This window comes from Staurois parvus, unplaced genomic scaffold (assembly GCF_062004578.1).
Source record: "Staurois parvus isolate SC_StPar_1 unplaced genomic scaffold, SC_StPar_1.0 ptg000454l, whole genome shotgun sequence".
Taxonomy (NCBI): Eukaryota; Metazoa; Chordata; class Amphibia; order Anura; family Ranidae; genus Staurois; species Staurois parvus.
Window position 1 is genome coordinate 967,807 of NW_028318250.1, and position 10,738 is coordinate 978,544.

At 42.3% G+C, this 10,738-nt stretch overlaps 1 pseudogene; it reads right to left on the reverse strand.

Annotated features, from left to right (window-relative positions):
* Positions 1-6,931: 6,931 nt before the first annotated feature.
* LOC149452928 (U2 spliceosomal RNA) lies at positions 6,932-7,091 on the reverse strand (annotated as a pseudogene).
* Positions 7,092-10,738: the final 3,647 nt, after the last annotated feature.

Consider the following 10,738-nt stretch of genomic DNA (forward strand, 5'->3'; position numbering starts at 1 on the left):
CCTAAATTTCGGTGCATCCCTACTGTGAACCATTAGCAGTTTAGTGGTAAAATGTCTGTGATTGATAAAAAATTAGGTTTGTTTTAGAACTAGAAACAAAAGTAGTTGCATAGCGCATACTACCGAGATAGGTAATAACCACCCAGCCAATGTAGCTAATGTGTAAAACCACATATTTATAAATCCCATGGCAGGGAAAAAGAATGATATCTGTTGTCAGTGAAACACAGAACCACTGAACATGTAATTAAAAACAGTACAAAAAAAAAAAAGGCGATCCGGATTGCAATGTGTTTACCATAGGGATTGTTGCTTTAGACTATAGTGAGATTGTACAGGTATGTTCCTTAAGGAACAGTTGCTAAGCAAACAGGTCATAACGTATAGCCATCACTATGGATCAAATGATCTGAAATCATAGCTTATTAAAAAGCAATAACAATTAGCAGCTTAATATATATATTATGACATGTAAAGGCTAGATTGTCCTGGACATGAGGAGAGTAAAAATAAACCCTGTGGAGAGTATGAAAAAAAATTATCAATGGTCTCAAAAGAAGGCTGGATCAGTGTCCAGAAAAATGGAAATATAACCATGGAATTTATACAGTGTTGAAGATATGTCATACTGTCCCATATGTGATAATGATCATCTCGAATGTTGAGCCAATGGAAGCCAGGTATATATCCAAAAAGCATAACTAATTATGGAATTATACAGTGTTGGGGTATGCCATAGTGTCCCATGAATGTAAAGCTCTGATATTAACAGGCCAGGTAGAGCATACTGTGTGTGCACATATGTATGTAAATATTTATTATTATACAGTATTTATAAAGTGCCAACAGTTCGCTCAGCGCTGGACATTACAATGGGAGACAATACATGAGACAGTACAATAACAATACAATGCGATACACGAGCGGTTCGAGGGCCCTGCTCCTTGGAGCTTACAATCTAGGAGGGAGGGGATAGTGGTACAGGAGGAAATGGCTGTGGAGGAGGGTGGCAATTAGCAGGGGGTGGGGTAGGCTTCCCTGAAGAGGTGGGTTTTCAGGGTGTGCCTAAAGGAGAGGAGAGTAGGTGATGGTCTGATGGATTGGGTAGGGAGTTCCAGAGGATGGGTGACACCATGGAGAAGTCCTGGAGGCGGGCATGGGAGGAGGAGACCAGGGAACTAGAGAGGAGGTCTTGTGAGGAGCGGAGAGTGTGTGTTGGTGGTACTTGGATATTCGGTCGGTGATGTAGTTTGGGGCAGTATGATGGACAGCTTTGTTTGTCAGTGTTAGCAGTTTGAATTTGATCTGTTTGGCAATCGGAAGCCAGTGGAGGGATTGGCAGAGGGGAGTGGTGGAAACAGAGCGGTTGGTAAGGTGGACGAGTCTGGCTGCTGTATTCAGGATCGACTGAAGCAGGGATAGCCTGTTGTGGGGCAGGCCAGTGAGGAGGGAGTTGCAGTAATCGAGTTGTGATATGATGAGGGAGTGGATGAGCTTCTTAGTGATCTATATATATATATATATATATATATATATATATATGAATGAAAGAAGAAGCAGTGGGTATTGCTTCTGGTAGGGTGTATGTCAGCGTGAGGTCGTAGATGGATGGATATTGTCCGCACTCACCAGCACCAGGTTACCGAAGCCCAGGAAATTCACTGTTGCCTGGATTGTCCTGTAACAATATCTCTTTTGGCCAGGTAGAAAGTATTGGATAGTGTCCCCCATGAACCCCAGCAGGGCATTATCCGGGCTTCGTATTGACAATGCAGGTACACAGAGCTCTCCAACTATGCCAGGAAGCATGATGAGTAGCCCAGCGTCTGAGGAGAATCTCACCAGTCCGGGACGTGGATCACTGCTTTCGGGTGTGATGATGTCAATATGTTGATGCGTTTCGTCCGCCAATCAGTGCAGACTTTTTTTAGAACTACACCATTAACCACAGGTTGCACATTTCCAGAAAATAATTATATTTCTTGCAAAAGGGTAATTGCATGCACACTGGACATTGAAATTAACATGCTAATCTTGCTGTTTTACATGCATTTCCCACCCCCTGCTGATTCCTGTGTAAATGCTCCATTCTGATGTCTGTTTGGCATGTTTCCCTGCACACAGAAGGTGTTATGGGACCAGTGGACTCAAACATGTTTGGTGTGGGACCTAAGAGCTCCATGTACACTGCAGTTGATAAACTCACGTTTAGGAGCTGTTCAGCGGGTTTTTTCAGCAGCCCCTGAACTCTCCCTCTTTTTCTTATGTGTGCAGGTACACTAATGTATGTTGTTTACAGTAGTTTTTTTAATGCAGAAAACTTGCGTTCAGCAGTAGATTTTATCAGCGTTGTAAATGCGGCTAATCGCGTTTATAAGCATTTGCAAATTTTTTTTTTAACTCTTCCATTTCCAGATGCTGTCCAGAGCCTTTTTTCATCATGAAAAATGCATGTAAAGCGTTTTCCCGGTGCTCAAATGGACCTGGTACACCATACTTTGAGGTTTTGCATGAAAGAAAATGTTAGACACTGCTGCAATCATTTCTGCACAGAAATGAGCTGGAACACATCCAAACACCACAAAAAGACAGCTAATCTCAACAAATACTTCTCTCTGCTTCTGCTCTCGCTATTTCTCTCAGTGTCTGAAATAGTTACTTTTTCAGTGCATTCTGGGTAATTTTGAAGGTCTCCTGAGGTTATCTTTTAGAAACGCTTCTAAATGCAAATGCTCATAAATGCGCATAAGTGTGGTATGCAAACGCGGCTAAACATGTTTTTTAACCTGCATTTTCCAGCAGTCAGTTTCCATCTTTCAGAAGTATCCTGCGTACATGGAGCCTTAATGTGGAATGGGAATTTTGGGTGCTGCTTTTCTATTTATTTTTTTAATCCTCAACATGCTTCCAGAATTTTCCAATTTCTTGCAGGTAGACTTGGTGAGATAGTACTTATGTGCTAGAGACCAGTTAAATCTTCACCACCCCCCACTATGTCTAGCAACTCATGCTCTAGACTGCACAATGTTGTTGCAACTCATGCTCTAGACCAGTGGTTCTCAAGCTTAGTAATGCCGCGACCCTTTAATACAGTTCCTCATGTTGTGGTGACCCCCAACCATAAAATTATTTACCCAGTAATTATAATTCATGAAGTGTCGTTTTACCTCCAATACTGCTGCTTTCAGCACAGTAGCTGCTTTCAACAGAGTAGCTGCTTTCAACACAGTAGCTGCTCTTTACACATCAGAAATATGTGTTTTCCGATGGTCTTAGGGGACCCCTGTGAAAGGGTCGTTCGAGCCCCAGGTTGAGAACCACTGCTCTAGACTGCACAATGTTGTTGCAGGGATTCTCCAACCACCTGAATAAATTGATCAGTACTTGAGCCATTGGCTGCAAGTGCTGATCAAATTATGGCTTTCCAGCATGATTGTTTGACAGAAGCCAATTGTCAGATGGTTTCTGGTGAAAAGACAACTGTAAACACTGACTGAAAGTCAGATGGTTGCTGCTTTTTTTTTGGCCCTTGTGTAATGGGCTTTACATGTAGTCTTGTGAACCTCTTGTAAAGGTAGTTCCTCACACCTGTCCTTCAAGTGGAAATCTAGGCAAGTATTTCAACCATGACAGAAATCTGTGAGCTTCTTCGACGTCTTTATAAAAATGCTGCTTTCTTTGTGGTCATACTGATGGGATTTCTAAATTGTGACTTTAGAAGTATAGAAGTCAAAAAAAGTGCCAGGGTTTTTTTTTTTTGGTTTTTTTTTTTTTGTTTTTCAGAACAAAGTCAGCAATGCCCTAATTTCTCATATGAAAGTTGTTTTCCTGCAAAGAAGTAAATTATAGGGACATGCCTAATGTTTTTCAAGAACGCATGAATGTGGATTTTAGTATACATAATGGGCCACTGCAAACGAGCATGCATACATAAAAATAAATGGCAAAAAAAAAATAAAAAATCTGCAAATTACACAAACTGTCCCCCTAACTGCATAATTTGGAAAATGTACCATTAAAGAAGCATCTTGACAAAGGTGCCAGGTGGGCAGTTATGTTGTAAAATTTAATGTTGAAAAATATTATGCGAGCTAGGCTACAGCAATACTATAACCCTCTTCAGTTTAAAGTGGTTGTAAAAGCTCAAGGTTTTTTTTTTTTTTTACCTTTCATGCTTTCTATGAATGAACATAAAAAACCTGTGTGCAACAACCCCTCTAATACTTACCTGAGCCTCCTTGGCTCTACAGGGACTCTGCCACCTCATTGGTTGTCAATCACAACCAGTGAGCCAATAAGGAGAGAAGGGGATGGGACAGAGCCGTGTGTGTGTGTGTGTGTGTGTGTGTGTGTGTGTGTGTGTGTGTGTGTGCGCGCGCGTGTGCAAAGCAGTGGCTCATGAGCCCCCATTGTACGATGCTTGCTCTGTGGGGGGGGAAGGAGCACCGCTGGAGAACCCAATAAGAGGAGGATCGGGGCTGCTCTGTATAAAACCACTGCACAGAGCAGGTAAGTATGACATGTTTGTTATTTAAACAAGAAAAAAAATTGCCATTTAAATCACTTTAAATGGAATGTAATTGGACAAACAGATATAGAGAATGACTAGGAAATAATGCCTGTCAATAATTTTACCAGTGCTACTGGTATGCACTCCCTAAAGTATTTTGCACCTCAAAAACTAATGATCAAAAAGATAACAATGAAGTGTGTAACTTGAAGGTCAACTGTGCTGAGGAAAAAGTTGTGGTGAATGACTTGCTTAGTTCTAGTGAGCAGGCCCTCCTCATCCTTCCATACAACGCAGGATCACTGGAATAGAGTGCCTTCAGGGGACTGGACTCAGAAGAGGAGCAAGCCTACAGGAGAAAGGATTAAGAAAAGTATTTACCGGTACATTATTACTAAAATGATTATCTAATCCTTGCAGTGGGGAGGGGCCCCACTGCATGGGTGACTTCCAACTTTTCTTTTTCCACTCCAACAGAAAGAGATCCATCACATAAAAAAAGAACACTAGCCAAAAAAAAAAAAATGAAGTAGCACCATCTGTTTTTCTTTTTTGACACTCCTCATATTCTGGCTTTTTATTGCCTTAACAACAGCAGTTTCTGAAATGGTTATCCACGATGAACATTTTGGGAACCATACCCATGTACTGTTTGCTTTATGCACTGGATCCTGTGTTCAGTGCCCACCTTTGGTATGTGATGTAATGAGTGAGATAGCAGTTGCTATGCAGGCCCTGGACGATGCTCCATCCCTATGACACCCAGATCCTGAAGTCCCCTTTGGGCATATGCTCACCATGAGAGGTGAAGCCTGGACCCTGGATTGGACCAGTGATGTTGATACGGGCTTCCTATACCTTTACATACCAGCACATGGCTACACATCTTGTTGCATTCTTAGGCTCTATGTACATTGGAGCTGATAAACTCACGTTTAGGAGCTTTTCTGCATTTTTTCAGCAGCACCAGAACTCACCCTAATGTTTTCCTATGTGTCCATGTACACATCGTCATTGACAGGCAGTTGAGTTTACAGTTGTTTTTTTGAATACACCAAACTTGCGTTCAGGAATAGATTTTATCAGCATTTCAAACACTTGTAAACGTGGCTAACCACGTTTATAAGCGTTTGCAAAATTTTTTTAACTCTTCCAGATCCTGTCCAGTGCCTTTTTTCATCATGAAATATGCATGCAAAGCGTTTTCCTGGTACTTAAATGGATCTGGTACACCATACTTTGAGGTTTTGCATGAAAGAAAATATGTTAGACACTGCTGCAATACTTTCTGCACAGAAATGAGCTGGAACACATCCAAACACCACAAAAAAAAAAGACAGCTAATCTCAACAAATACTGCTCTCGCTGCTTCTGCTCTATTTCTCTCAAAATGTCTGAAATAGTTAATTTTTTTACTGTTTTTCAGTGCATTTTGGAAGGTCTCCTGAGGTTATCTTTAAAAAACGATTCATAAACGCAGTATGCAAACGCGGCTAAACACGTTTTTTAACCTACGTTTTCCACAAGTGTTCTCCAACTGTCCCATGTACATGGAGCCTAACCTGGATGTGTAGTAAATACAGGAACCTGGTTGGTGCCTGAGTTTTTTGTTTTTTTTTTTTAAGTCCGCAAACGTGCAACTATAACGAAAAAACCCGTAAGTGTTCACAAAAAAGTGCAAGTGCAAAACACCACACAAAAAGTGCACTTAAGGGTGTGCTTTGTCCTACCCCCGAAGGGGTTGGACCGCTACCCTGATCCCCCGGGGCACGAAGCTCCTGACAGGGACAGAGTTCCCATTTGGTTCTCCTGGCCAAACAGCCTGGTGGACCACCGTTCCTTATGTCCAGCCGAAGCCGGACATCCAGTACTAGGCCAGGGGGTTCTCCCGAAGAGAAAACCCCCTAGGGACAGGGGAGGAAGGAACCGTATGGCCACACATCCTCCCCCTAGACTTCAGGGCAGGCCCGAGGACCCACACCCTCCATCCTGTGAAAAACACACACAAAAGTAAAAAGTGACAAACGTGGGGTGAAGGAAAAATAAATAAATAATTAAATAAATCTATAAAAATAATAAAAAGGGTCGTGCCCAAATTGTGCACTGACCAGACCCTGAGGCCTGTAGCAAAAATATTGCCCAGAACTTGACCAAAAGGCCCGGTCCTAGAGGCGCAGTGCAAAAAGTATTTAAACTCGGTGACCATGTGCTCATTCACAACGTGGGGTCCCACACCCAAGTGCTACTCAGAGCACCCCTGAGGCGACTACTCAGGGGGCACCTAGTTTGCGGACTCTCTGCCTTCCCAGCCCCTGGCCAGACCAAGGTAGATCCGTCCAAATCAGGAGGTACTGGGTCCTTCAGACGTTCCAAAGGGGAATTACTCCCAGGGCCCCAGCTTAACTTGTGGCGCTCCCCGGTTTCTGTTCCCCCCGTAATAGCCATCCAGACCCCCATCATACCAGTGAGGGTACTATACAACAACCATCCCCGCAAAGCTAGAATGGTCGGGAGCACCCCCACTGGACACTGATAAGAACAGATACTACACTTGATCTTAGCCAAAAGGCCGAGAAGCGATGTGTTGGTGCCTGAGTTATTGTTATCCCTTCATACAGGACAAGCTGAACCCTCTCATTGGACATCAATTCCATGATTATCCTGATTTAGAAATGGCTCATTCCAGGCATGTGAGAGCACATGGGATGAACAGTGGATATTCCATTGTGGTCCTTGAGGTACCTCTTTGGCTGGGAGTAGTTCCCTTGGCCAGGAGCAAGGTTTTAGTCTACATTCACACATCTGTTTAAGGCTTGTGCAAACTGTAGTTGCAGAAATCTTCCATTCACAGCTGCAGATGAGGGGCTGCCAACCCTGTTCACTATAATGACGGATCACTGGTGACCGCAGTTATTCGTGGCTCCCCGCACAGCCAGCGATTACTTGCGGTGATCATTACTTGCTGCCCTTTGTCTGTGTCCAGCAGCCATAACTTGGATACTGTTGTGTAGTGGCCTCTGGGGTCCAAGTCACCAACACCCATTAACCCCCTCTGCTCTGCAAATGGTCTGTGAGTAATCCTTGCTGGGAATGCTTTCATAGGGTTGCATGGTAATCCCAGTGGTTGCTTAGTCATGAATGGCCATTACTGTAGCTGCTTCAATGTATTCATGTTAATGAATAGGCCTATGTATAACTATAGGCAAGCTTTTTCTTTCTCATTTTGGATAAAGCAAGGAAGGGCTATAGCCCGTCAGATTGTTTTTTTTTTCTGCCATCATGGAGATTTCCCTTCACTTCCTTTCGCATAGCCAAAAAGGAAGTGAGAGGAAATCCCTGAAAATTAAGGAAATTCTTTGGGGAGCCCCATATCCCCAGAACTAGTGTCCCAATTGAAAGATGTCCCTTCTATTAATTTTCTGGGAACCACCCAGAGTTTGGGATTTTCTCTTACTTTCAATGATGATGGTAAATAGAAAAAGAAAAAAGGTTTGCCTTTAGTTATACTTATACTTTAAATTATGATTCAGTATCATTACATGATTTTTGTATCTTGGTTTAAATCGCATACTATATACTAGTCCAATACCTGTTATATTTTATTTTTATTTATGGTACTTATACAGCGCCATCAATTTATGCAGCACTTTACATATATATATATCTGCCAATCCCTCCACTGGCTTCCGATTGTGCAACGGATCAAATTCAAAATCCTAACACTGACGTACAAAGCTGTCCACCATACTGCTCCGAACTACATCACTGACCTAATATCCAAATACCACCCAGCACGCACACTCTGCTCCTCACAAGGCCTCCTTCTCTCTAGTTCCCCGGTCTCCTCCTCCCATGCCTGCCTCCAGGACTTCTCCAGGGTGTCACCCATCCTCTGGAACTCCCTGCCCCAACCCATCAGATTATCACCTACTCTCCTCTCCTTTAGGCGCACCCTGAAAACCCATCTCTTCAGGGAAGCCTACCCCACCCCCTGCTAACCTGCCGACCTCCTCCACTCTTCCTACCACTCCATCCCCCACAGCTATCTCCTCCTGTACCACTATCCCCTCCTTCCTAGATTGTAAGCTCCAAAGAGCAGGGCCCTCAATCCCCTCATGTTTTGCATTGTATTGGTATTGTTCTGTCACATGTTCTGTCCCCCTTTGTAATGTACAGCGCTGAGCGAACTATTGGTGCTTTATAAATACTGTATAATAATAATATATTGTACATGCGCATCATTCCCTAACCCTCAAGGGGTGTACAATCTAAGGTCCCTAACTCACATTCATACATACACATACTAGGGCCAATTTAGACAGGTTTCAATTTACCTACCAGCATGTCTTTGGAGTGTGGGAGGAAACCCATGCAGGCACAGGGAGAACATGCAAACTCCAGGCAGGTGGTGCCATGGTTGGGATTCGAACCAACGACCCTAGTACTGCCAGGCAGAAGTGCTAACCATTTAGCCACTGTGCTGCCCTTGTTATGTGGCTCATAGTGGCAGCAACATGTTGTGTTTGTGTCTCACACATACACAGTTCTTTTCAGAGTGGAAGCACAATCAGGCATATTGATTATATTACTGGTGGACCTTGTTTTCTCAAAGAGCTTCATTGGGCCTGTGAAAATTGGAACAAACAAACATATCTTTGTTGATATTTTTTTTTTTTTATATATGTTGTTGTAGGTTACTTTGCTCTTGAACTTTATTTTCATGTCCACAAACAGAGTTTAAATGTCCTGTTTGTTTTTTTAATGATTCTAGTCAATTTGTCATGGTATGTGATAAATGGAAAAGCTTGGCACCTGGATAACGTATACTTTCAGCAGTTCCAAGACTTCTTTTTTCAAGGTTAGAGCTGTCAGTTATGGGTAGAAAGAAGCTGGAAAGGCTCATGGTGCTATGGAGACCTCCTGTGGTTAGATTCAGTATGACAAGAGCACTGAGAATTGACAAGGAGGAGGCCTCGTCCATGCCATCATGCAGAAAGACTGCTGGAAAAGAAACTTGCAGACACATCAGTTTACATCAGTTGTCAGTGAGTTTCATACACGTTGCAGATTTCTGCATGTGATACTAGTGTTGTGTGAACAGGGCACATAGAGAATATCTATTTTCTTTGTGCCCTTGTGGCATGCGTGCTGAAAAACACATCTCTGAAACTGCTGTAAGGCCCCATTCACACCATGTGCAAACAAAATATTGCAGCGGGTTTACTACATTCCAGGACCAGCTAAATGCTACCAACCAACAAGAACTGTAGTTCTCTCATATCAAAGTATAAAACTATAGTATTCAAACACTTAACATATTTTAATAAAATGAAAAAAAAAAAGCCTGTCTTTTAGGTTATACAGTATACACCCCTCACATTTTTGTAAATATTTTATTATATCTTTTCATATTATAACAGTGTATATTTGCTATCCCCTCACAATAACTCAACACAGCTATTAATGTGTAAACCGCTGGCAAAAGTGAGTACACCCCTAAGTGAAAATGTCCAAATTGGGCCCAATTAGCCATTTTCCCTCCCTGGTGTCATGTGACTCATTAGTATTACAAAGTCTTAGGTGTGAATGGGGAACAGTTGTGTTAAATTTGGTGTTATAGCTCTCATTCTGGTCACTGGAAGTTCAACATGGCACCTCATGGCAAAAAACTCTGAGGATCCATGACAGCTAGTGCTTAAAGCTGAGCTTGGGACTATTTTCTTTCTTGTCCAATGGGAGCAAAGGAATTTTAAACTGTTGGTTTTTACTAAAAAGTGTCAAAAAGATATATAGTGAGCGCACAGACAATTATAGAAAAGCAGCTAGCACAAAGTGGCAAACCCTACTGTTCCACTGAAACAAATATATATACAAAGGTGCAGCACTGGTATCAATGTATGTGATCAATGCAAATAAATACATGAACTAATATCCAATAATTGTGCAAAAAAAAAATATATGACATGAATTATAAATAAAAGTCCAAAAAAAGGTGCAATGTCCAACAATATTGTATGAATCAATGGTGATCAACGGTGTAAGATGACATCTGTGAAGGGTACATCTGTGACAATCCTCCACCACTATGCACTCACCAGAAGCAAGAAATAAATAGGTTCTGTACAGAAATCCCTCCCAAGAGATGTAACCTTTCCACTGCAGAAAGTAGATATGTGACCAAACAACATCCACTGCGGCTAGGCTCTATATGGGCATTCCTTAAGATGG